Here is a 24,864-nt window from a genome sequence, read left to right as displayed (position 1 = left end):
GTCTAACACCCAGAACAGAGGCTTAAGGTTTCACACAACTGTTCGTTTAGTGGAAATTACAAGCTGACAGAGCAGATGTATAGGCCTACACCCTTTTGATCTCCTTCAGCTGTTGGACACAGCCTGTTTACTAGAATGTCAAGCTTATTTTAACATGGCTGATGATAGGCAACTGGGAGCACAGAGTTTCCCTCAGATTGAAATCAAATTTTCTCACACACCTGTACAGGACAAGTGAGACTGGGAGAGGTCAGACAGCATTCCACCAGTTTCCTTATCTGTGCGCTCAGTCATTTGGGGAGGGGGTGAAGGGGAAGGGGGAGGGGGGTGAAGGGAGGGAGGGAGGGAGGGGGGGTGAAGGGAGGGAGGGGGGGTGAAGGGAGGTGAAGGGAGGGAGGGGGGGGTGAAGGGAGGGAGGGGGGGAGGGGGGGTGAAGGGGGGGGGGGGTGAAGGGGGGAGGGGGAGGGGGGTGAAGGGAGGGAGGGGGGAGGGGGGGGGGGGGGAGGGGGGTGAAGGGAGGGAGGGGGGAGGGGGGGGGGGGGGAGAAGGGAGGGGGGGTGAAGGGAGGGGGGGTGAAGGGAGGGAGGGTGAAGGGAGGGAGGGTGAAGGGAGGGAGGGGGGAGGGGGTGTGAAGGGAGGGAGGGGGGGAGGGAGGGAGGGGGGGGGGGAGGGAGAGTGAAGGGAGGGAGGGGGGAGGGGGAGTGAAGGGAGGGGGGGTGAAGGGAGGGAGGGGAAGGGAGGGAGGGGGAGGGGGGGTGAAGGGAGGGAGGGGGAGGGGGGGTGAAGGGAGGGAGGGGGGAGGGGGGGTGTGAAGGTGGGGTAAAGGGAGGGAGGGGGAGCGGGGGTGAAGGGAGGGGGGAGGGGTGAAGGGGGGTGAATGGAGGGAGGGGGAGGGGGGAGGGGGGAAGGGGAGGGGGGGGGGAGAGGGGGGGGGGGGAAAGGGGGAGGGGGGGAAAGGGGGAGGGGGGGAAAGGGGGAGGGGGGGAAAGGGGGAGGGGGGTGAAGGTGGGGTAAAGGGAGGGAGGGAGGGAGGGAGGGGGAGCGGGGGTGAAGGGAGGGGGGAGGGGGGGAGGGGTGAAGGGGGGTGAATGGAGGGAGGGGGAGGGGGGAAGGGGGAGGGGGAGAGGGGAGGGGGGGGAAAGGGGGAGGGGGGGAAAGGAGGAGGGAGGGAAAGGGGGAGGGGGGGAAGGGGGAGGGGGGGAAAGGGGGAGGGGGGGAAAGGGGGAGGGGGGAAAGGGGGAGGGGGGGAAAGGGGGGGGGGAAAGGGGGGGGGGAAAGGGGGGGGGTGAAGGGAGGGGGGAGGGGGGGGGTGAAGGGAGGGGGGGGGGAGGGGGGTGGAGGGAGGGGGGGGTGAAGGGAGGGGTGGAGGGAGGGGGGGTGAAGGGAGGGGGGGGAGGGAGGGGGGGGGTGAAGGGAGGGGGGAGGGAGGGGGGTGAAGGGGGGGTGAAGGGAGGGGGGAGGGAGGGGGGGTGAAGGGAGGGGGGAGGGGGGGTGAAGGGAGGGAGGGGGGAGGGGGGTGAAGGGAGGGAGGGGGGAGGGGGGGTGAAGGGAGGGAGGGGGGGAGGGGGGGTGAAGGGAGGGAGGGGGGAGGGGGGGTGAAGGGAGGGAGGGGGGAGGGGGGGTGAAGGGAGGGAGGGGGAGGGGGGGTGAAGGGAGGGAGGGGGAGGGGGGTGAAGGGAGGGAGAGGGAGGGGGGTGAAGGGAGGGAGAGGGAGGGGGAGGGGGTGAAGGGAGGGAGGGGGAGGGGGGGTGAAGTGAGGGAGGGGGAAGGGGGTGAAGGGAGGGAGGGGGAGGGGGTGAAGGGAGGGAGAGGGAGGGGGGGTGAAGGGAGGGAGGGGGAGGGGGGGTGAAGGTGGAGTAAAGGGAGGGAGGGAGGGAGGGGGGTGAAGGGAGGGAGGGGGAGGGGGGGGTGAAGTGAGGGAGGGGGAGGGGGGGTGAAGGGAGGGAGGGGGGGGGGGGGTGAAGGGAGGGAGAGGGAGGGGGGGTGAAGGGAGGGAGGGGGAGGGGGGGTGAAGGTGGAGTAAAGGGAGGGAGGGAGGGAGGGGGGTGAAGGGAGGGGGAAAGGGGGGGAAAGGGGGGGAAAGGGGGGAAAGGGGAGGGGGGAAGGGGGTGAAGGGAGGGAGGGGTGAAGGGAGGGGGGAGGGGGTGAAGGGAGGGAGGGGGGAGGGGGGTGAAGGGAGGGAGGGGGGGGGGGGGTGAAGGGAGGGAGGGGGAGGGGGGGGTGAAGGTGGGGTAAAGGGAGGGGGAGGGGGTGAAGGGAGGGAGGGGGAGGGGGGGTGAAGGTGGGGTAAAGGGAGGGAGGGAGGGAGGGGGAGGGGGGGAGAAGGTGGGGTAAAGGGAGGGAGGGAGGGAGGGGGAGGGGGGGTGAAGGTGGGGTAAAGGGAGGGAGGGGGGGTGAAGGGAGGGAGGGGGGGTGAAGGGAGGGAGGGGGGTGTGAAGGGAGGGGGGAGGGGGTGAAGGGGGGAGAGGGGAGGGGGGAGAGGGGAGGGGGGAGAGGGGAGGGGGGGAGAGGGGAGGGGGGGAGAGGGGGGGGAGGGGGAGGGGGGGAGAGGGGAGGGGGGGGAGAGGGGAGGGGGGAGGGGGGAGAGGGGAGGGGGGGAGGGGGGGGAGGGGGGAGGGGGGAGGGGGGGGAGAGGGGGGGGAGGGGGGAGAGGGGGGAGGGGAAGGGGGAGGGGGAGGGGGGGAAGGGGGAGGGGGGAGGGGGAGGGGGAGGGGGGAAGGGGGAGGGGGAGGGGGGGAGGGGGGGAAAGGGGGAGGGGTAAAGGGGGAGGGGGGGAAGGGGGAGGGGGGGAAGGGGGGGGGGGGAAGGGGGAAAGGGGGAAAGGGGGAGGGGGGAAAGGGGGAGGGGGGAGGAAGGGGGGGTGAAGGGAGGGAGGGGGGGTGAAGGGAGGGAGGGGGGGTGAAGGGAGGGAGGGGGGGTGAAGGGAGGGAGGGGGGGTGAAGGGAGGGAGGGGGGGTGAAGGGAGGGAGGGGGAGGGGGGTGAAGGGAGGGAGGGGGGGGGGAGGGGGTGAAGGGAGGGAGGGGGAGGGGGGGTGAAGTGAGGGAGGGGGAAGGGGGTGAAGGGAGGGAGGGGGAGGGGGTGAAGGGAGGGAGGGGGAGGGGGGGTGAAGGGAGGGAGGGGGAGGGGGGTGAAGGGAGGGAGGGGGAGGGGGGGGTGAAGGGAGGGAGGGGGAGGGGGGTGAAGGGAGGGAGGGGGAGGGGGTGAAGGGAGGGAGGGGAAGGGGGGTGAAGGGAGGGAGGGGGAGGGGGGTGAAGGTGGGGTAAAGGGAGGGAGGGAGGGAAGGGGAGCGCGGGGGGGGAAGGAGGGGAGCGCGGGGGGGGGGGGGAAGAAGGGGAGCGCGGGGGGGGAAGAAGGGGAGCGCGGGGGGGGGAAGAAGGGGAGCGCGGGGGGGGGAAGAAGGGGAGCGCGGGGGGGGGAAGAAGGGGAGCGCGGGGGGGGAAGAAGGGGAGCGCGGGGGGGGGAAGAAGGGGAGCGCGGGGGGGGGGAAGAAGGGGAGCGCGGGGGGGGGGAGAAGGGGAGCACGGGGGGGGGGAGAAGGGGAGCGCGGGGGCGGTGGGGGGAGAAGGGGAGCGCGGGGGCGGTGGGGGGTTAAGGGGAGCGCGGGGGCGGTGGGGGGGTGAAGCAGGGGAGCGCGGGGGGGGAAGAAGGGGAGCGCGGGGGGGGGAGAAGGGGAGCGCGGGGGGTGGGGGGGGAGAAGGGGAGCGCGGGGGCGGTGGGGGGTGAAGGGGAGCGCGGGGGCGGTGGGGGGGGGAAGAAGGGGAGCGCGGGGGGGGAAGAAGGGGAGCGCGGGGGGGGGAGAAGGGGAGCGCGGGGGGGGGAGAAGGGGAGCGCGGGGGGGGAAGAAGGGGAGCGCGGGGGGGAAGAAGGGGAGCGCGGGGGGGAAGAAGGGGAGCGCGGGGGGTGGGGGGGGAGAAGGGGAGCGCGGGGGGTGGGGGGGGAGAAGGGGAGCGCGGGGGGTGGGGGGGGAGAAGGGGAGCGCGGGGGCGGTGGGGGGGTGAAGCAGGGGAGCGCGGGGGGGGAAAGAAGGGGAGCGCGGGGGGGAGAAGGGGAGCGCGGGGGGTGGGGGGGGAGAAGGGGAGCGCGGGGGCGGTGGGGGGTGAAGGGGAGCGCGGGGGCGGTGGGGGGGTGAAGCAGGGGAGCGCGGGGGGGGAAAGAAGGGGAGCGCGGGGGGGAGAAGGGGAGTGCGGGGGATGGGGGGGTGAAGGGGAGCGCGGGGGGGGTGGGGGGGTGAAGCAGGGGAGCACGGGGGGGGGAAGAAGGGGAGCGCGGGGGGGGAAGAAGGGGAGCGCGGGGGGGGGAAGAAGGGGAGCGCGGGGGGGGGAAGAAGGGGAGCGCGGGGGGGGGGAAGAAGGGGAGCGCGGGGGGGGGAAGAAGGGGAGCGCGGGGGGGGAAGAAGGGGAGCGCGGGGGGGGGAAGAAGGGGAGCGCGGGGGGGGAAGAAGGGGAGCGAAGGGGAGCGCGGGGGGGAGAAGGGGAGCGCGGGGGGTGGGGGGAGAAGGGGAGCGCGGGGCGGTGGGGGGTGAAGGGGAGCGCGGGGGGTGGGGGGGGGTGAAGGGGAGCGCGGGGGGGGCGGTGGGGGGGTGAAGCAGGGGAGCGCGGGGGGGGAGAAGGGGAGCGCGGGGGGTGGGGGGGTGAAGGGGAGCGCGGGGGGGGAAGAAGGGGAGCGCGGGGGGGGGGAAGAAGGGGAGCGCGGGGGGGGGGGAAGAAGGGGAGCGCGGGGGGGGGGAAGAAGGGGAGCGCGGGGGGGGGAAGAAGGGGAGCGCGGGGGGGGGAAGAAGGGGAGCGCGGGGGGGGGAAGAAGGGGAGCGCGGGGGGGGGAAGGGGAGCGCGGGGGGGGGAAGAAGGGGAGCGCGGGGGGGGGGAAGAAGGGGAGCGCGGGGGGGGAAGAAGGGGAGCGCGGGGGGGGAAGAAGGGGAGCGCGGGGGGGGAAGAAGGGGAGCGCGGGGGGGGAAGAAGGGGAGCGCGGGGGGGGGGGAAGAAGGGGAGCGCGGGGGGGGGGAAGAAGGGGAGCGCGGGGGGGGGGAGAAGAAGAAGGGGGAGCGCCGGGGGGGGAAGAAGGGGAGCGAAGGGGAGCGCGGGGGGGAGAAGGGGAGCGCGGGGGGTGGGGGGGTGAAGGGGAGCGCGGGGGCGGTGGGGGGTGAAGGGGAGCGCGGGGGGGGGAAGAAGGGGAGCGCGGGGGGGGAAGAAGGGGAGCGCGGGGGGGGGAAGAAGGGGAGCGCGGGGGGGGGAAGAAGGGGAGCGCGGGGGGGGGAAGAAGGGGAGCGCGGGGGGGGGAAGAAGGGGAGCGCGGGGGGGGAAGAAGGGGAGCGCGGGGGGGGGGAAGAAGGGGAACGCGGGGGGGGGGAAGAAGGGGAACGCGGGGGGGGGGAAGAAGGGGAACGCGGGGGGGGGGAAGAAGGGGAGCGCGGGGGGGGGGAAGAAGGGGAGCGCGGGGGGGGGGGAAGAAGGGGAGCGCGGGGGGGGGGAAGAAGGGGAGCGCGGGGGGGGGGAAGAAGGGGAGCGCGGGGGGGGGAAGAAGGGGAGCGCGGGGGGGGAAGAAGGGGAGCGCGGGGGGGGAAGAAGGGGAGCGCGGGGGGGGGAAGAAGGGGAGCGCGGGGGGGAAGAATGGGAGCGCGGGGGGTGGGGGGGTGAAGGGGAGCGCGGGGGCGGTGGGGGGTGAAGGGGAGCGCGGGGGCGGTGGGGGGTGAAGGGGAGCGCGGGGGCGGTGGGGGGTGAAGGGGAGCGCGGGGGGTGGGGGGGGTGAAGGGGAGCGCGGGGGGTGGGGGGGTGAAGCAGGGGAGCGCGGGGGGGGAGAAGGGGAGTGCGGGGGGTGGGGGGGTGAAGGGGAGCACGGGGGGGGGAAGAAGGGGAGCGCGGGGGGGGAAGAAGGGGAGCGCGGGGGGGGGAAGAAGGGGAGCGCGGGGGGGGAAGAAGGGGAGCGCGGGGGGGGAAGAAGGGGAGCGCGGGGGGGGAAGAAGGGGAGCGCGGGGGGGAAGAATGGGAGCGCGGGGGGTGGGGGGGTGAAGGGGAGCGCGGGGGCGGTGGGGGGTGAAGGGGAGCGCGGGGGGGTGGGGGGGGTGAAGGGGAGCGCGGGGGGTGGGGGGGGTGAAGCAGGGGAGCGCGGGGGGGGAGAAGGGGAGTGCGGGGGGTGGGGGGGTGAAGGGGAGCACGGGGGGGGGGGGTGAAGGGGAGCGCGGGGGGGGGAAGAAGGGGAGCGCGGGGGGGGGAAGAAGGGGAGCGCGGGGGGGGAAGAAGGGGAGCGCGGGGGGGGAAGAAGGGGAGCGCGGGGGGGGGAAGAAGGGAAGCGCGGGGGGGGAAGAAGGGAAGCGCGGGGGGGAAGAAGGGGAGCGCGAGGGGGGAAGAAGGGGAGCGCGGGGGGGGAAGAAGGGGAGCGCGGGGGGAAGAAGGGGAGCGCGGGGGGAAGAAGGGGAGCGCGGGGGGGGAAGAAGGGGAGCGCGGGGGGGGAAGAAGGGGAGCGCGGGGGGAAGAAGGGGAGCGCGGGGGGAAGAAGGGGAGCGCGGGGGGAAGAAGGGGAGCGCGGGGGGAAGAAGGGGAGCGCGGGGGGAAGAAGGGGAGCGCGGGGGGGGAAGAAGGGAAGCGCGGGGGGAAGAAGGGGAGCGCGGGGGGAAGAAGGGGAGCGCGGGGGGGGAAGAAGGGGAGCGCGGGGGGGAAGAATGGGAGCGCGGGGGGTGGGGGGGTGAAGGGGAGCGCGGGGGCGGTGGGGGGTGAAGGGGAGCGCGGGGGGTGGGGGGGTGAAGGGGAGCGCGGGGGGTGGGGGGGTGAAGCAGGGGAGCGCGGGGGGGGAGAAGGGGAGTGCGGGGGGTGGGGGGGTGAAGGGGAGCACGGGGGGGGGAAGAAGGGGAGCGCGGGGGGGGAAGAAGGGGAGCGCGGGGGGGGAAGAAGGGGAGCGCGGGGGGGGAAGAAGGGGAGCGCGGGGGGGGAAGAAGGGAAGCGCGGGGGGAAGAAGGGGAGCGCGGGGGGAAGAAGGGGAGCGCGGGGGGGGAAGAAGGGGAGCGCGGGGGGGAAGAATGGGAGCGCGGGGGGTGGGGGGGTGAAGGGGAGCGCGGGGGCGGTGGGGGGTGAAGGGGAGCGCGGGGGGTGGGGGGGGTGAAGGGGAGCGCGGGGGGTGGGGGGGGTGAAGCAGGGGAGCGCGGGGGGGGAGAAGGGGGTGCGGGGGGGTGGGGGGGTGAAGGGGAGCACGGGGGGGGGAAGAAGGGGAGCGCGGGGGGGGGAAGAAGGGGAGCGCGGGGGGGGAAGAAGGGGAGCGCGGGGGGGGAAGAAGGGGAGCGCGGGGGGGGAAGAAGGGGAGCGCGGGGGGGGAAGAAGGGGAGCGCGGGGGGGGAAGAAGGGGAGCGCGGGGGGGGAAGAAGGGGAGCGCGGGGGGGGAAGAAGGGGAGCGCGGGGGGGGAAGAAGGGGAGCGCGGGGGGGGGAAGAAGGGGAGCGCGGGGGGGGGAAGAAGGGGAGCGCGGGGGGGGGAAGAAGGGGAGCGCGGGGGGGGGAAGAAGGGGAGCGCGGGGGGGGGAAGAAGGGGAGCGCGGGGGGGGGAAGAAGGGGAGCGCGGGGGGGGGGGAAGGGGAGGCGCGGGGGGGGGGGGGGGGGAGCGCGGGGGGAAGAAGGGAAGCGCGGGGGGAAGAAGGGGAGCGCGGGGGGGGGGAAGAAGGGGAGCGCGGGGGGGGAAGAAGGGGAGCGCGGGGGGGGGAAGAAGGGGAGCGCGGGGGGGGGAAGAAGGGGAGCGCGGGGGGGGAAGAAGGGGAGCGCGGGGGGGGGGAAGGGGAGCGCGGGGGGGGAAGGGGAGCGCGGGGGGGGGAAGGGGAGCGCGGGGGGGGGGAAGGGGAGCGCGGGGGGGGAAGAAGGGGAGCGCGGGGGGGGGAAGAAGGGGAGCGCGGGGGGGGGAAGAAGGGGAGCGCGGGGGGGGGGAAGGATGGGAGCGCGGGGGGGGGAAGGAGGGGGGCGCGCGGGGGGGGGGGGGGAAGGAGGGGGGGCGCGGGGGGGGGAAAGGAGGGGGGCGCGGGGGGGGGAAGAAGGGGAGCGCGGGGGGAAGAAGGGGAGCGCGGGGGGGGAAGAAGGGGAGCGCGGGGGGGGAAGAAGGGGAGCGCGGGGGGGGAAGAAGGGGAGCGCGGGGGGGGAAGAAGGGGAGCGCGGGGGGGGAAGAAGGGGAGCGCGGGGGGGGAAGAAGGGGAGCGCGGGGGGGGAAGAAGGGGAGCGCGGGGGGGGAAGAAGGGGAGCGCGGGGGGGGAAGAAGGGGAGCGCGGGGGGGGAAGAAGGGGAGCGCGGGGGGGAAGGATGGGAGCGCGGGGGGGGGGGGAAGGAGGGGGGCGCGCGGGGGGGGGAAGGAGGGGGGCGCGCGGGGGGGGAAGAAGGGGAGCGCGGAGGGGGAAGAAGGGGAGCGAAGGGGAGCGCGGGGGCGGTGGGGGGGTGAAGCAGGGGAGCGCGGGGGGGAAAGAAGGGGAGCGCGGGGGGGGGAGAAGGGGAGCGCGGGGGGTGGGGGGGGAGAAGGGGAGCGCGGGGGCGGTGGGGGGTGAAGGGGAGCGCGGGGGCGGTGGGGGGGTGAAGCAGGGGAGCGCGGGGGGGGAAAGAAGGGGAGCGCGGGGGGGGAGAAGGGGAGTGCGGGGGGTGGGGGGGTGAAGGGGAGCGCGGGGGGGCGGTGGGGGGGTGAAGCAGGGGAGCGCGGGGGGGGAAGAAGGGGAGCGCGGGGGGGGGGAAGAAGGGGAGCGCGGGGGGGAAGGATGGGAGCGCGGGGGGGGGGAAGGAGGGGGGGCGCGCGGGGGGGGAAGAAGGGGAGCGCGGGGGGGGGGAAGAAGGGGAGCGCGGGGGGGGGGGGAAGAAGGGGAGCGCGGGGGGGGGGGAAGAAGGGGAGCGCGGGGGGGGGGGGAAGAAGAAGGGGAGCGCCGGGGGGGGAAGAAGGGGAGCGAAGGGGAGCGCGGGGGGGGAGGGGGAGCGGGGGGGGTGGGGGGGTGAAGGGGAGCGCGGGGGCGGTGGGGGGTGAAGGGGAGCGCGGGGGGGGAAGAAGGGGAGCGCGGGGGGGGAAGAAGGGGAGCGCGGGGGGGGAAGAAGGAGAGCGCGGGGGGGGGAAGAAGGGGAGCGCGGGGGGGGGGAAGAAGGGGAGCGCGGGGGGGGAAGAAGGGGAGCGCGGGGGGGGGGAAGAAGGGGAGCGCGGGGGGGGGGGGAAGAAGGGGAGCGCGGGGGGGGGAAGAAGGGGAGCGCGGGGGGGGGGGAAGAAGGGGAGCGCGGGGGGGGGAAGGAGGGGGAGCGCGGGGGGGGGAAGAAGGGGAGCGCGGGGGGGAAGAATGGGAGCGCGGGGGGTGGGGGGTGAAGGGGAGCGCGGGGGCGGTGGGGGGTGAAGGGGAGCGCGGGGGGTGGGGGGGGGTGAAGGGGAGCGCGGGGGGGGGGGGGGGGTGAAGCAGGGGAGCGCGGGGGGGGAGAAGGGGAGTGCGGGGGGGGTGAAGGGGAGCACGGGGGGGGAAGAAGGGGAGCGCGGGGGGGGAAGAAGGGGAGCGCGGGGGGGGGAAGAAGGGGAGCGCGGGGGGGGGAAGAAGGGGAGCGCGGGGGGGGGAAGAAGGGGAGCGCGGGGGGGGGGAAGAAGGGGAGCGCGGGGGGGGAAGAAGGGGAGCGCGGGGGGGGGAAGAAGGGGAGCGCGGGGGGGGGGAAGAAGGGGAGCGCGGGGGGGGGGAAGAAGGGGAGCGCGGGGGGGGGAAGAAGGGGAGCGCGGGGGGGGGAAGAAGGGGAGCGCGGGGGGGGAAGAAGGGGAGCGCGGGGGGGGAAGAAGGGGAGCGCGGGGGGGGAAGAAGGGGAGCGCGGGGGGGGAAGAAGGGGAGCGCGGGGGGGGGAAGAAGGGGAGCGCGGGGGGGGGGAAGAAGGGGAGCGCGGGGGGGGGAAGAAGGGGAGCGCGGGGGGGGGAAGAAGGGGAGCGCGGGGGGGGAAGAAGGGGAGCGCGGGGGGGGGAAGAAGGGGAGCGCGGGGGGGGGAAGAAGGGGAGCGCGGGGGGGGAAGAAGGGGAGCGCGGGGGGGGGAAGAAGGGGAGCGCGGGGGGGGAAGAAGGGAAGCGCGGGGGGGGAAGAAGGGGAGCGCGGGGGGGGGGAAGAAGGGGAGCGCGGGGGGGGGAAGAAGGGGAGCGCGGGGGGGGGGAAGAAGGGGAGCGCGGGGGGAAGAAGGGGAGCGCGGGGGGAAGAAGGGGAGCGCGGGGGGAAGAAGGGGAGCGCGGGGGGGGAAGAAGGGGAGCGCGGGGGGGAAGAAGGGGAGCGCGGGGGGGGGAAGAAGGGGAGCGCGGGGGGTGGGGGGGTGAAGGGGAGCGCGGGGGCGGTGGGGGGTGAAGGGGAGCGGGGGGGTGGGGGGGGTGAAGGGGAGCGCGGGGGGTGGGGGGGGGTGAAGCAGGGGAGCGCGGGGGGGGAGAAGGGGAGTGCGGGGGGTGGGGGGGTGAAGGGGAGCACGGGGGGGGGAAGAAGGGGAGCGCGGGGGGGGAAGAAGGGGAGCGCGGGGGGGGAAGAAGGGGAGCGCGGGGGGGGAAGAAGGGGAGCGCGGGGGGGAAGAAGGGAAGCGCGGGGGGAAGAAGGGGAGCGCGGGGGGAAGAAGGGGAGCGCGGGGGGGAAGAAGGGGAGCGCGGGGGGGAAGAAGGGGAGCGCGGGGGGGAAGAAGGGGAGCGCGGGGGGAAGAAGGGAAGCGGGGGGGAAGAAGGGGAGCGCGGGGGGAAGAAGGGGAGCGCGGGGGGAAGAAGGGGAGCGCGGGGGGGAAGAAGGGGAGCGCGGGGGGGAAGAAGGGGAGCGCGGGGGGGAAGAAGGGGAGCGCGGGGGGGAAGAAGGGAAGCGCGGGGGGAAGAAGGGGAGCGCGGGGGGAAGAAGGGAAGCGCGGGGGGAAGAAGGGAAGCGCGGGGGGAAGAAGGGAAGCGCGGGGGGGGGAAGGATGGGAGCGCGGGGGGGGGGGGGAAGGATGGGAGCGCGGGGGGGGGGGGGAAGGATGGGGCGCGGGGGGGGGGAAGGATGGGGGCGCGCGGGGGGGGGGAAGGAGGGGGGCGCGCGGGGGGGGGGGGAAAGGAGGGGGGCGCGCGGGGGGGGGAAGAAGGGGAGCGCGGGGGAGGGGGAGAAGGATGGGGGCGCGCGCGGGGGGGGGGAAGGAGGGGGGCGCGCGGGGGGGAAGGAGGGGGGCGCGCGGGGGAGGGAAGGAGGGGGCGCGCGGGGGGGGGGGGAAGGGGGAAGGGCGCGCGGGGGGGGGGGGGGAGGGGGGGGGGAGGGGGGAGGGAGGGTACAGGGGGAGGGTAAAGCGCGGGAGGAGATAGGGAGAGTTGGGGAGCTCGGTTGGAGCTGAATCGGGGAGAAAGGAGGCAGCGCAGAGAAGGGGCCGGGCCCTCAGCATCGGGACCGAGTGCGTGTCCAATCTGAGGAACTGAAGCCGCCTCTACGGCCCCCAGATCTTCGAGGCCGAGAATTGGGATTCGCTGTCGGGCATTTACCTGCGTCGCAGTCCGCTACCCGAAACCGTTCTCACCCACACCGCTTCCACCGAGCGCTGGAAATTTTTTTAAAATTCGTTTTCAGAGCAACTTCCGGCTGTCGAGAAACAGCTCCTGACCTCGCGGCTCCACTGGACTCCGAGCGCGGTCCCCTCCACACCCTCCCGCGCTGCTGCCCCTAGCGGCCAGGACGAGCCTCCAGCGTTACTGCCCCTCGTGGCCACGACGAGCCTCCAGCGTTACTGCCCCGAGCTGCAAGGCTCAGACTCCGCCGTTGCTGCCCCTAGCGGCTAGGAAGCGCCTCCAGCGTTACTACCTTTTGCTGCTAGGCCCAGCCTCTCGCTGTGCTGCCTCCAGCGACCAGTAGCTGCTTGTCTAATAGCAGTCCGAACAGTCCCCCAAGCAAGATGAGAAAAATAAGCAATTCCCTATTTCTCATATGGCTTATTACAGCAATAAGTTATCCATTAGTCGATATTTTGTTCTAACATCCCCTACCAAAATGTATTATTAATTCTTTAAAAATTTTAATTGAATGGGGGTGGCTAGGCAGTTTTCTTCTGTTTCTTTTCGGAAAGTGTTTGTTGACACTCCTATCTCAATATCATATGATAGTAGTTTAAACCGGCTTAATCTCATAGGCATAACAATACACAACCAAGATCAGGCCAGAAATCTGAATGGTGATATTACGTGTCCAGGGTCAGTGGCCTTTTGAGGAAAGGCAAATTGCCCCCTCAGTGAAATAAGCAACTTGGCTTCTTCCCTTTTAGTCAAAGTGATTCTGAACCAAAAACTAGCAGACACCATTCCAAAATGGGTCACCCCAGAACAGGATTTTTCCCCTCTGAGGATCGTAAATCTATGAAACAAGCACAGGGTAAGCTGGAGAAACTCAGCAGATCTACATCATCTGTGGACAGAGTTAAATGTTTCAGTCCAAAATAGCAACCCAGTACAAAAGACAAAAGGAGATTTTAAGAGTAGTGAAAGAGAAAGAGAAATGTAAAATGGGTGTGCATTATGGTATGAAAGAGGGGGAATGGGTCCTCTCAACTCAGTGCAAAGTAAAATTCAACACTGAGACCTTGAGGCTGTCAAGTGCCAAAGTGAAAAATGAGGTATTGTGCTTTTTGGAACATTTCAGAAAGCCCGGGAAAGAAATGTTAAAATGAAAGAAAGGTGGTTTATTTGCAAGCAACTGCAAGGTCAGAATGGAGACAGCATAGAGTCTGTTTGGTCTTGCCAACGAAAAAGGAGACCTCTGTGGAATCCTCTTCCCCAGAGGTGGGATCTTTTACTACTTTAAATCAGAGGTAGATTGGCTCCTTTGTTTGTAAAGAATCTGGTAATGAGGCGTAGTTGTGAATGCCGAGTTGAGGCCACAAACATCAGTCATGTTCTCTCACAGTAGAATAGATGGATGTTTGATGACTGGAGTGAACACGACGGACCTCATGCTTCTAATTCATGTGTTTGTATGATTGTACAGTTAAAGCAAATGAAACTCACTTCACATTCGTCCTCCATCAAAATTTGCCAAAGCTGCAGTTCCACAGGTTCTGGGTCTTCATTCATGGATGTTTTTCATGGAGTCAATACCAGTGTTTCCTCTCAAACTCTGTAACATCACCCAATCGGTGCATAACCATGCTCCCTTCTGGTTTGAAAATTGCCTGTTTTCTTGGCTCATTTTCCACCCTTTGTAAATTTCAAATCATTAAAACCAGGCACCAAAGTCCCATTCACCCTTCATTCCAGATTATACCACATGTCAGTTGTAAACTTCTTATTCTCATTTCCATATTCCACAATGGAGTGTCTCCTTCCCTATTTCAGCATCCTCTTTCAGTTCCACAGGGTGTTAGGATCTCAGCATCCTCCAATTCTGGTCTCTTTGACTGTCCTTGCCTTTGAATTGCTACATCATTGGTGCCCCGAGTTTTCTGGATCAAAGGTTCTGAAACAAAGAGCTGTGCCTTTGATACCTTGTTACCTCTCTCTTCCTTGTAGTGTATCTCAGAATGTGCAAGTATCTCTTCTGTGGCTTTATGTCCAAATCTGTTTGGAAGTGCTGTTAGGTTATTTACAGGTGCTTTAAATGCAAGTTGCTTTGCTGCAGTTGTGAGAGAGAGAGAGGCCCTCACTATTTCAGATAGGAAGTAAAAATGCTCGACAGGAAGATTGGTTGTTGGTTTGGCCAGCAATAGTGAAGGAACAGCAATATATTTTCAAGATGGTGAATGGCTTGGAGGGGAATTTGCAGGAGAAGGTGTTCCCACGTATCTGCTACTTTTGTCCTTCCATATCCTAGAGATCGTGGGTTTGGAAGCTGCTGTCAAAGGAGCCTTGGTGAATTATTCAAGTGCAATGTGTAGATGCTACTCTGTACAAATATTATGAACTGAGTGGATGTTGAAGGTGGTGAATACGGTGCCAATCAAGCATGCTGCTTTGTCCTGGAATGTATCAAGCTCCTTGAGTGTTTTTGAGAAGGGAATGCTCTTGAGGGTCAGTGTGGACTCATGGGCTGAATGGCCTGCTCCACAGTGTAGCAATTCTAAGTCCCAATCTTGTGACAGAACATTCAGGCTGACAGTCCTGCTCAATACTGAGGGAGTGCTACACTGTTGGAAGCCCCATCTACCTCAACATAGATGTCACAGCAATATTTTTCTTTAAAAACACTGAAGTTCTTGCCAGTGTTCTGATTCAACAGTCATCCTTCAACTAGACCCAAAAAAATTATACTTTCACAGGAATCAATTTTTTTTTGAGAGGAGAGTGGAAAGAGTTTTGCACGCACAAACTGACTCCCACAATTTCCCCCAATGGTGTCTACACAGAACGTGGGACATCCTGATGTCTCGAAGCACACTTTACAAACTCATGGTTTTTTTCATAGTTAGATGAGCTGATGAAGACCTGATGAAGAGGCAGCACCTCGAAAGCTAGTGCTTCCAAATAAACCTATTGGACTATAACCTGGTGAGGTGCGATTTTTAACTTTAAACTGGAAACACACAGGATGTGTGTGGGGGCAGGAAGAGAATGGGAGAGAATTGCATGTTTACAGTGTCAGCCTTTGGGAGCAGTGATGGTATAAATAGAGGGTTTTGTTTAGAATAAACCTGCGACTTCTCAATGACTTAAATGAACAGAACTGTAGAAAAGGTGGCAAGCAGAGTGCGGCACTGCATAGGAGCTGGATAGGGAGGATAACATGAGGGGACAGCCAGAATCCAGTGAGTGAATGGCTCATTGCATTCTCATTATCTTTGTTGATGTTGAGGATTCATTGAAATCTCTAACAAGCTTAATAAGTGACAACTCTAATCACAAGGGACAGAAATAAAAATAGAAGTCTGTTTCCATTTGGACATGGGAGCGTAGGTTGCAACTCAGACATTTCTGTACTGCTCACAAGGGTGGCACAGTGGTTAGCACTGCTACATCACAGCACCAAGGACCTAGGTTTGATTCCCTGCCTATGGAGTTTGCACCTTCTCCCCCTGTCTGCATGGATTTCATCCCACTGTTCAAAGATGTGGAAATTAGGTGGATTGGCTATGCTAAATTGCTCAATGTACAAGAATGTACAGGTTAGGTGGATTAGCCATGGAAATGCAGGCATAAGGTAAGGAGTGGGATGCTCTTCAGAGGGTCAGTGTTCTCAATGGCCTGCTTCCACACGTAGGGAGTGTTTTATTTAAAACTAAAGAGCTGGTAAATCTCTGCAGAGAGACTGGTGTTAAGTCCCTATGCTGATGCTAAACCTAAAAGGAGAGACAGACAGAGACAAAAGACAGAGCTGAGAGAGAGAGGGAGAGGGAGAGGGAGAGACACAGACTGATTTCTATAGTGTGCATGCTTATGGAAACTGGGTTGAAATGAGGCAGAATTGTCCACAGTTGCTGCAGTGTAATGGGCACCTAATTTCCATCATGTTACTCAATGCCCAGAAACAGCATCAAACTGCATGGGCTTAAAGCTCATTGGGGCCTATTTCCTGTTCAGTTTGGAGAACCAGTCACCATACAGATTGAGACAGTCATTGACGGGTACCTGTCAAAGACACACTCACCCAACACGGAGCTTCCCCTATTGATGAGGTGCCCACATTACTCATCATGCTTTCTAAGTGGGGAAGGGAGGGGGAAGAGTCTGGACAAATTGTTAATTCAATCGTTAGCAAATCCCAACACCAAACATTGCTTCCTGACCTTCTTCCCCTCCACTGTCCACCACACCTCACTGTTCTTTTGATCCATTAGCCTTTTAATTAAGTTTCAGCTAGCTCTTCAACCAACGAGGGCATCACAGCCACATCCAACCCCAGCTACAACTAACCCCTACCCTGTCAGAGCCAAGTTCAACAGATCTGGGAGCAGAAACATAAGAGTAAACCTTTCAGTTCCTTGAGGCTGTTCGGAGGATGCTCTGTTTGCTCACTCTTACTCCACATCCCTTTGATACAATAGTCAGGATCATAGACTCATCACAGCAAAAAAAAAGGGGCAGCATTTGGTCCATCAAGTCTAGATCAACTCTGGACAACCTAGTCAGTCTCACTAACCAATGTGGTCCCCAATGCCCCCATCCAGTTTCATTTGGTGAGCTTCAGGTCATTCTCACTCTGCATAAAACATTCCTCCTCATATTTGCCCCCTACACCTCTTTACATAAAATTTTAAATCTGAGTTCCCTACTCCTTATATCATCAGCTCTTTGAAAGACCAATCATAACCTTGATCAAGTCTCTCCAATTTCCTTTGCTCCCCCCAGAACTGCAGCCTTTTCAATCTAACCTTATGACTAAAACTCACCTTCTCAAGAACACTCAATTAAAAAATTGTAATGATCAGAACTTGGTGCAGTTCCGTTGTTGGGGCTCAACTAGAATTTTTTTAAGTGTTCGCATCAGGAAGTCTCAGGCATTTTCTTCCCCAGTCGCTGCCCTACAGCTCCACCCATCCTGTGGGCTCCAAGTATAGGGGCAGGAATAGAAATCACAGACACTGGTACTGCTCCTTGCCCAGACCCAGATTTACACCCCACAATCCAAAACCAGGCTCTCTGCAGCCTCCCTCCCTCACACTGTTCCCCCACGCAACCTCCCATATGAAAGGGGATCATTTACCCTCCCAAGCCAACTCCACATTGAGTCAAAGGGACCACCAAATGGAAGCCTCAATGGAAGCCACAGACCAAGTGGGACAAATGTTTTTTCTGTGGACATCGCAAGCAAGGCCAGCATTTGCTGGCTCTCCTTAACTGTCTTTGAAATGAATGCTTTGCTCAGCCGCTTCAAAGCTCAGTTAAGAGTCAACCAAATTGCTTTGGGTTTGGAGTCACATGTAGACCAGGCCAAGTAAGGACATTGGTGAACCAGATGAGTTTTCATAACTATTACCAATGGTTTCACGACCACCGCTACCTAGACTCTTTTCAATTACCAAATTTTAAAATTTAATTGAATTGAAATTCCATGCTGCTGCAGTGGAAATTAATTTTCTCTCCCAGTATTGTCAACTCAGGTTACAAAGTGAGTTCAATGTGGAGGATATTGCAGCAGTTGGCTGCCTGTGATCTGTTCAGTCGAGGCAGCATCGTGTTACAGTTACTAACAGAATCTCTCGGGGCAGAAAAATTCAATGACGTGAGATCTGTCTGCGGCACAGACAGCTAAACCTTTCCTACTCCCACTCGTCCTTTGCACAACTCATTCTCCCTTTCGATCACTTCTTAGACAAGCTGTATTCAGGAGCAATTACATTCAGATAGCAGGACAGAAGATGGGAAGTCACAAAACAATCATTTCCACAGCAATGCCTGAATTTTCAAATGTTAGAGGACCCAGTGACTGTACAACTTAACAAATATAGCACCTTTCATACAATGAAACATTCCCCAGCCCAGTTCACAAGAGCATTATAAAAATAACATTTGACATCAGGCCACTTAAGGAGATATCGGGTCAGATGACCAAAAGCTCAGCCAACGAAGCTTTTAAGGAGCAGCTCAAGGGCGGATAGCGATAGAGACAAAGTATAGGGAAGGAATTCTAGAATGTGGGGTGAGGCAAAATCTAAGATACACAGGTATTCCACAGTGGTGAGAGGCCAGAGAAAATGATGGAGATAGGCAGGTGCAAGGCCATGGTGGGATTTCAAAACAAGGATGAAAATGTTAATTGAGATGTTGTGTCACAAGAGCTACTGTAGTTGAGTGAGCACAGGGGCAATTGATAACTCCGGGCTCAGCAGCTTTGTTTTTGGGTAACCCCAAGGTTACAGGAGGTAGAATTGTGGCAGATCAGCTACGCCTGCACTGGAAGAGTCAAGACTCATGGCAATGCAGGTATAGATGTGCATTTCAGCAACAGCCAAGCTGTGACCAGGGATTTTGGGTAATAGAACAGAGGTAGAAGTAGGTCAGAAGCTCATCTCTAACATCAAATGTGACACCCAGGTTTTTCATTACAGGCCATAAGATTGCTTAATGTAAAGATTGGGCTCACCAAGAGTATAACAACCTGTCATAACCATGTTTCTGGTTGGTAGAGACAGTCTCTCACACGTCCAGGCCCAATCAGCACATGATGGATGATAGGCAAATAATAGTGGCCTTGGGAGAAAAAAGGTTGCTCGTATCAACTGACCTTGGAGCAAAAATTTGTAAAGACTGTTTCAGAAAGAGGAAAAACCCAGATGTTGTGTGCACGCTTTTTTTTAATGCTAGAACACAGGAAATACAAGCAGGAGTGTGGGTCTATTCAACCATTGAGCAAGCGGTTTTATTATGGCCTCTTCGCCACTGTCGCACACTAATAACCAACACCCCCCACCCTGCCGCCATCACAAAACAACTCAAATCTTTTATATCTAGAAGTCCATTGGTCTCGGTCTTGATGGCTGTGCTTCCACAACGATCCAGGATAAAGAATTCTAATAGTTCACTGCCCTCCCCCTCATCTCAGTTCTAAATGGCTTGCCCCTTACTCTGAGACTGAGTTCCATGGTTTGAAACCCCTCCTACTCCAGCCAAAGAGGCATCCTTCCTGTATATACCCTGCTAATCCCTGTAAGAGTGAAGATACTGTTGAGAAGTTGAATTGTGTTGTGAACAGACTTTCATCCTGCTGTGATCTTTCTGATACTGGTGGAGTTTTAAAGATAGCCTTTCAAGCATATCTATCACCCACCCCCAACTTCAGTTCTTTCATTTGGGCTGAGTTATCCCATTTTGCAGGCTCAGCATTTTGGCGTGTGAGTGTGGGTGGGTTGGTGGGAAAGAAAAAGGCAAAGGCAGTGTGTTCACTTTCCTTCCCAGTGAGAAAGCCCACTGTACTGAGCCCCAGTCAGCAGAGATTGGCGAGATGTTTCTTTTCAGTGACCCTGACACTGAAGTCCTGCCAAACAGAAGACCAACAGCTTCTGGGTTCTACAGACAATCACTCAAAGCCTACTGTTCAGGAGACCCAATGGTGAGAGGATAAATCTTTTACTTTCTTTTATAGAATCCCTAGAATGTGGAACAGGCCCTTTGGCCCAACAAGTCCACACTGACCCTCTGAAGAATAACCCACCCAGACCCATTCCCACATCCTATTATCCAACATTTATCTCTGACTAATCCACCTTACCTACACATCCCTGAACACCATGGGCAATTTAGCATGGTCAATTCACCTAATCTGCACATAGATTCATAGAGATGTACAGCACGAAAACAGACCCTTGGATTGAGGGGAAACTGGAGCACCCAGCAGAAACCAACACAGACACTGGGAGAACGTGCAAACTTCACACAGGCAGTCGCCAGAGGCTGGAATCGTACTGGGTCCCTGGTGCTATGAGGCAGCAGTGCTAACCACTGAGCCACCGTGCAATCCTATGAAAGGATTCTATTCTTCCACTTTCAGGTCTCCCCAGCATTCCCCACACAAACACTCATATACACAGAATCAATGCACCAGTTTGGAGAAAATGGAAGCTTCCTCATCCCAAAAAAGCAGCAGGCTAGTCACCAGGCAGGAAACCAGTCACTTTCTCACCTACTGGGAGGTAGGTAATTGAGCTGGTGACACATTGAAGTTGCCAATTAACTTAAAGACCTTTAGCTCTGGTAAAGAGAAGAGTTCCTCATTGTCCCTCAGCTGCTGAGATGGAGAGAATGAAGAGACTACCTCTGTAGGCCAAATGAATAATCATTTGACCTTCTTGACACTTCCAGTGAGGGCAAGATTGTGCCCTCTCATATCTTCCCTCAAAACCATTCTTTAATTTGGAGACTGACACCTGGACAGTCTAAACAGGACCCACTGTGCATACGTCCTTACTCCTATTTCGGTCGCATGATGCAATGATTTTGATCGGTTGAATGGTCTACTCCTTCCTGCCCTATTTTTTATGATCCAAAAACATTTATGTACAACAGAACACTGTGTGCAAGGACCATTACATCATCAAATCTCCAAAGCCAAGACAACGTGACCAGTCATACTGTTAAACGGGAGAAGATTAAACTGCGGAGGTATTAAGGTCAAGTATTCTTTCACTACAACACTTGTGTCGGAAAAGCTTCAAAGGCCAATATGACCATTTGGCCCATCAAACTGTTTCCTCCCATAGTTTGTATTTTCAAGCCCAGTCACAATGGAGCAGTATTGTCACTGGACGGGTAAACATTCAGGTCATATTCTGGGAGTTAGTTCAAATCCCACCATAGCAGATATGGAATTTTAATTATTTAAAAACCTAGATTTAAAGCTTAATGATGATTATGAAATATTGTCAATTGCTCTTAAAAAAAACCTGTTTGTTTCGCTAATCCCAGTAGGGAAGGTAATCTGTTGTCCATACCTACTAGTTTGTCCTAAATGGAAGTCCAGACCCACAGCAATGCAGTTGACTTTTAACTGCTCTCTCAAATGGCCTAGTGAGCCATTATGTCCTATCAAACCAATAAAATATCGCGGTCATAATGCAAGTGTTTTAAGCAGGCCGTGAATCACATTCTCCAGGACAATTAGGGATGGGCAATAAAAGTTGGCCCAGGCAGCAAAGTGCACATTACTGAATGAACATGTAAAAACATGCTCAAGGCAGGTTAGAGACTGCAGTAGACCAGCCTCCCACAACCCCTCTCAGTTCATCTTGGCCAGTGACACTGCCACATTGGACTACGACGATGGATTTTAAGCTAGAAGTGCCAAAATGTATCCCCATATGTAGCCACTCATCCACCTGTTCATAGCTCTCTGACACTAGGCCTGTATACAGGGTCCCCAACTGGACAATACTCTAGCTGAGGTTTAACTGCTCTTTATTAAAAGGTTTCACCTGGAGTATTGACTGAAGGAAACATCAGGAACAAGCAATGGAGTTATTAAGATGGTAAAATATTTGATAGGTACCCTGTAAGAAACATTAGTCACACTGTTTTTAGCTTTAGGTGTAAAGGGAGACTGGAAACAACAATTACACAGCAAGAGTTGCTTCACATTGCAGCATTTGAGAGACTGATGGAAATTAGCACTGTCTGGTTAATATCACATAACTGGAGCAGCCAGTCCCCACTCCCCTTGTCTCCTGGCACTGTAATTGTAGCTCACTCTTAAATAATCCCTCAGCTTTCTGTGGGCTAAGGCAGCTTTTGCCTGATTTGTCTAATTCTGCTCCCGTCTGTTTAATTATACACCAACAGAACAGGGCACCAGGGCCTGTCACAACCTCCTGTGTTCAGTGGAATCTGCAAAAGGAATGGCAGGAGGGGGAGGGTTGTAGCAGTGAGACATATCCAGGGTGAGAGAATAAAACAGATACACAAGGGAGAGGGGGGGAATAAAAAGAGAGATGCTAGGGGGAGATGAGAAGCAAGAGTTAAGGAGACGGAACAGAGAAAGGAAAAGACAGCAATGGGGGGGGGAACGAAGGAGCAGGAGGAGGGGGAAGAAGGAGCAGGAGGACGGGGGGGGGATGGTGGAGGACGGGGGGGGATGGTGGAGGACGGGGGGGAGGAGGAAGGGGCAAGGAGGAGGAGTGGGGGAAGTGGGGAGGGAGGGGACAGCAAGGGCTAGGAGTGGGGGAGATGAGGGGAACAGAGAGAGAGAGAGACACAGACAGGGGAGGGAAGGGAAGAGGCAGAAAGTGGTAAGGAGATGAAGGGGCTGAAGAGGGAATGTGAGGTGGTGGGATGATGCTGAGCAGCAAGGTGAAGGAAGTGAGAGGCTTGAGGGGAATGGGGAGGGAACGTGTTTAAAGAGGGGGTGAATATGGGAGTGGGACGAGTTGGAAGAAGGGGTGAATGTGGGAGTGAGAAGAAGGAGAAGTGGAAAGAGGAGAGGAGAGTAGGGCAAGGGGGCTTGTTTGAATTGGTGGGATGGCTTGCGTGAATCCAGTTGGTGCTGATAGCAATGGGGTTCGAAACTCATTGGGTTCCTCCCGAACACCGAGAGATTATGGCACCGTGAGTAGAGGATTCAAGAAACTTGCTAACTTTGAGCAGGTGAGTGAAGAGCACTGGTCAGCAGTATGGAGCAACCTTCATCTGGGGGCTGAGGCTATTGTGCTGACTCAGCTAAAAGCAGTCAGTTCAGTACAAGCAAGCACCTTTGCGGCCCGAAAATCTATCGTTCTTCACGATTTCATCATCTCTGCACCATTCCAGGACTCTATCCAAACAGTTTGCCAATCACAAAGTACAGTTCAGAGTCTTCCTGCATAACCACCAGAAGCTGCACTCTCTCAGGACAGCTGAATATGTCAAAACCAAATTTTGGAAAGGTGTCACTGCTGGCACTGTGGAAAATACAACAGCAAGCGCACAGCAAGATCCCACTACGGGATGTCAACCTTTTCTATTTGATGATGTTGGCGGTGGGGTGAATTATAGTCCAGCACCCCGATGTCAACACAACCTGCTCGCCTTCGAAATTCTTCCAAGGGCGTCTCGGTCTAACGTGCTATCGGAAAGGCAGCACCTCCGACAGTGCAGCACCCACCCTCCAGTGCCTTCCTGCAAATCTGCCCTCAGGCCCCCCTGCTGTGTACAACACAAAACTACTGGCTCAGAGGTGGCACCTCGTTCACGCATAACGTAAACTTTCGGACAGGTCCACATGAAAAACGCCGCCTGGAAATGCCTACCCACCCCCTCCCCCACCCATGGGGCTACCTCTTGTACCTAACTAGGACCGACAGCAATCAACCCGCTCTCCAAGTGTTAAGGAGGGGGCCCACTCTTCACCAATTCTCCCCTCCCCCCCCCTTAAGTTCCGGAATGTCACGATGAATTACGACGGCGAATCCAAGCCTCCAAGTTGCAGTCCCGAAGTGACCCGGTTTATAGATAAATCGTCACGTTGACGGTACACAGACCCGACCGCAATGACCTTTAGGGGCTTATCCTTCAGCTTGGGTCAGTGTGTCTGTGCTGCCATCTTCCACCGATTCATTGTAACAGCAATGGGGCTCAAGTGGTCTCTCTCTCACACACACACACACAATGGAAACGGGTCCCAATTAGAGCTGGCAGGGAGGAGGATCCTGCTTCTGATAATCCCTGCCTCCCCCTAGACCCCTCCCCCTTGCTCCCACCCCCCCAAGGCAACAAAGGACGACTCCTCCCGGGACATCTGCTCCCATTGACGATTAGAGCCGAGGCATGGCTTTAGCTTAAGAATCTGCGATGGATGGATTTATATTCACTCAGCAAAAAAGAAAGGCTCTCTATTAATACCATTTCTGTTCAGAGAGAGACTAATGAATGAGCAAAAAAAAAACAAGCGATTAAAAAAAAAATGGGGCTCTGCAATTTCACTTCTAACACAAAAAATCTTCCTGGGAAAGCGTATCAAATCAGAATGCCATTGCGGCCCCACAGGATTTAGCGAGTGTCTTTGCCGCAGTTGAGCAGAACCTTCAGAGGGGAGCGGCTCAGAGACTAGGTCCCACAGGAAGGTGAATACAGCCTGGGCTCAAGCGACTCGATTCGCACAAGCCCTCCGGGGTTTGGGGGTGTGAAACGGAGCGGGTTTCGGGAGGGAGTTATCCCAAAAAGGTTACGGGCACCTTTGACAACTGTTTAAGATCAAAAGGAGGGAAGGGGATGCAAAGAGATCCGAGAGGATTACAGGGCTGGAGGAAGTTACGGGCATACCACACGGTCAGGGTGAGGGGAAAGAGGGAAGAATGTCGGAACACGAGAGAATGAAGGAAGGTTTCTTTCCCTCCCATCCCCCTCTCCCAGTTCCAATCCCACTCCATCCGGGGCAGATCCCCGTCCTGTTTTACCCCACTCCGCAGACTGTGCCTACCTTCGCTTTCGAAAACAACACAGGCGATTCCTCTCTTCTGCTCAGAAGATGCTGTTTGATATCCTAAACTTACTTCCTGGGGTTCAGCTGAGTTTCACACCATGAGGCAGTACTGAGGAACCGGCGATGACGCGACTTACTCACATCTACTGTTCCGCTGAAATTAACAAAGAGAGAGAGAGAGCAATAAAAAACCCTCCCCCACTCTCAAAGATGGGCGGTCGCTGAAGTTCCAGCTCTCATTAACCCTTTAGGAGTCAAACGCGACGGCCCCATCAATCCTACAATGGCTCATACAATCTGCTCAACAGTGTGTGTTTGTGGGGAGCGGGGGTGGTTTGAAACCCCAAATCACAGACTGGGAGTGAACAAAAATAAACAGCAAAACAATTTGTAGAAATGGAACGGCACCTACATTAAGAACGGAACAGAACAGATCTTGAGAACAAAAGAACCATCTGCAAATAAAATTGACAAAGCAAGGCGAGGGTACCATCAGAATGCTGAAGGAAAGAACCAGTTCAGACTTGGACCATAAAATGGAGGAGCAAACATAGGCCCCTGTCAGGTCTGTTCCACAATTCAATGAGATCACGATTAATCTGATAATGCAAGAACTCCACTTGCCCGCTTTATCATCATTACGATTGATTCCCTTACTGATTTTAAAAAAAATCTATCTCGGCGTTGAAAATGCTCAACAGCCCTCAGAATGGTAACTAATTCCACTCATTCACCATCTTCAAAAAAAGTCCCTATCTATATTTTTTAAACGGATGATCCCTTATTCAGAGATTTTACCCTCTGGTCCTAGACTTCCTCACAAGGCAAGGCAACCTTTCTGTGTCTATCCTGTCAAGGCCCCTAAGAATCATATATGTTTCAATAAGGTCGCCTCTCCTTCCAAATTCCAATGATACTCAATCTCTCCTCAAATCAGAGCCCCTTCACTCCTGGGATCAACCTAATAAAACGTCTCTAGGCTACCTCCAATGCCAGTATATCTTTTTGTAGATAAGGGGCCCAATATCTTGCATAGTATTCCAGCTGTAGTCTCCCAATGTTTATAAAACTAAAATACTGTGGATGCTGCAAACCTGAAGCAAACAAAATTCTGGAGAA

The 24,864-nt window shown here is 59.9% G+C and overlaps 1 protein-coding gene and 1 pseudogene across 5 annotated transcripts in view; both read right to left on the bottom strand.

The window, feature by feature from the left end:
• pcbp4 (poly(rC) binding protein 4) overlaps window positions 1–23,917 on the bottom strand; it is a 59,370-nt gene extending 35,453 nt beyond the window's left edge. For 3 of the 5 annotated variants that reach the window (XR_009645437.1, XM_060835765.1, XM_060835766.1), the window contains exon 1: window positions 23,743–23,917. The gene's annotated coding sequence lies outside the window, so the exon portion shown is untranslated. Of the gene's footprint in view, window positions 1–11,423; window positions 11,580–23,742 lie in introns of those variants that run through there. The other 2 variants (XM_060835763.1, XM_060835764.1) reach the window with 2 other exon arrangements.
• On the bottom strand, window positions 481–13,001 carry LOC132822037 (basic proline-rich protein-like; annotated as a pseudogene).
• Window positions 23,918–24,864: the final 947 nt, after the last annotated feature.

Source organism: Hemiscyllium ocellatum, chromosome 14 (genome assembly GCF_020745735.1).
Source record: "Hemiscyllium ocellatum isolate sHemOce1 chromosome 14, sHemOce1.pat.X.cur, whole genome shotgun sequence".
Classification (NCBI taxonomy): domain Eukaryota; kingdom Metazoa; phylum Chordata; class Chondrichthyes; order Orectolobiformes; family Hemiscylliidae; genus Hemiscyllium; species Hemiscyllium ocellatum.
Note: the sequence above shows the minus strand (reverse complement) of the source record. Positions and strands in the feature narration are given on the sequence as shown.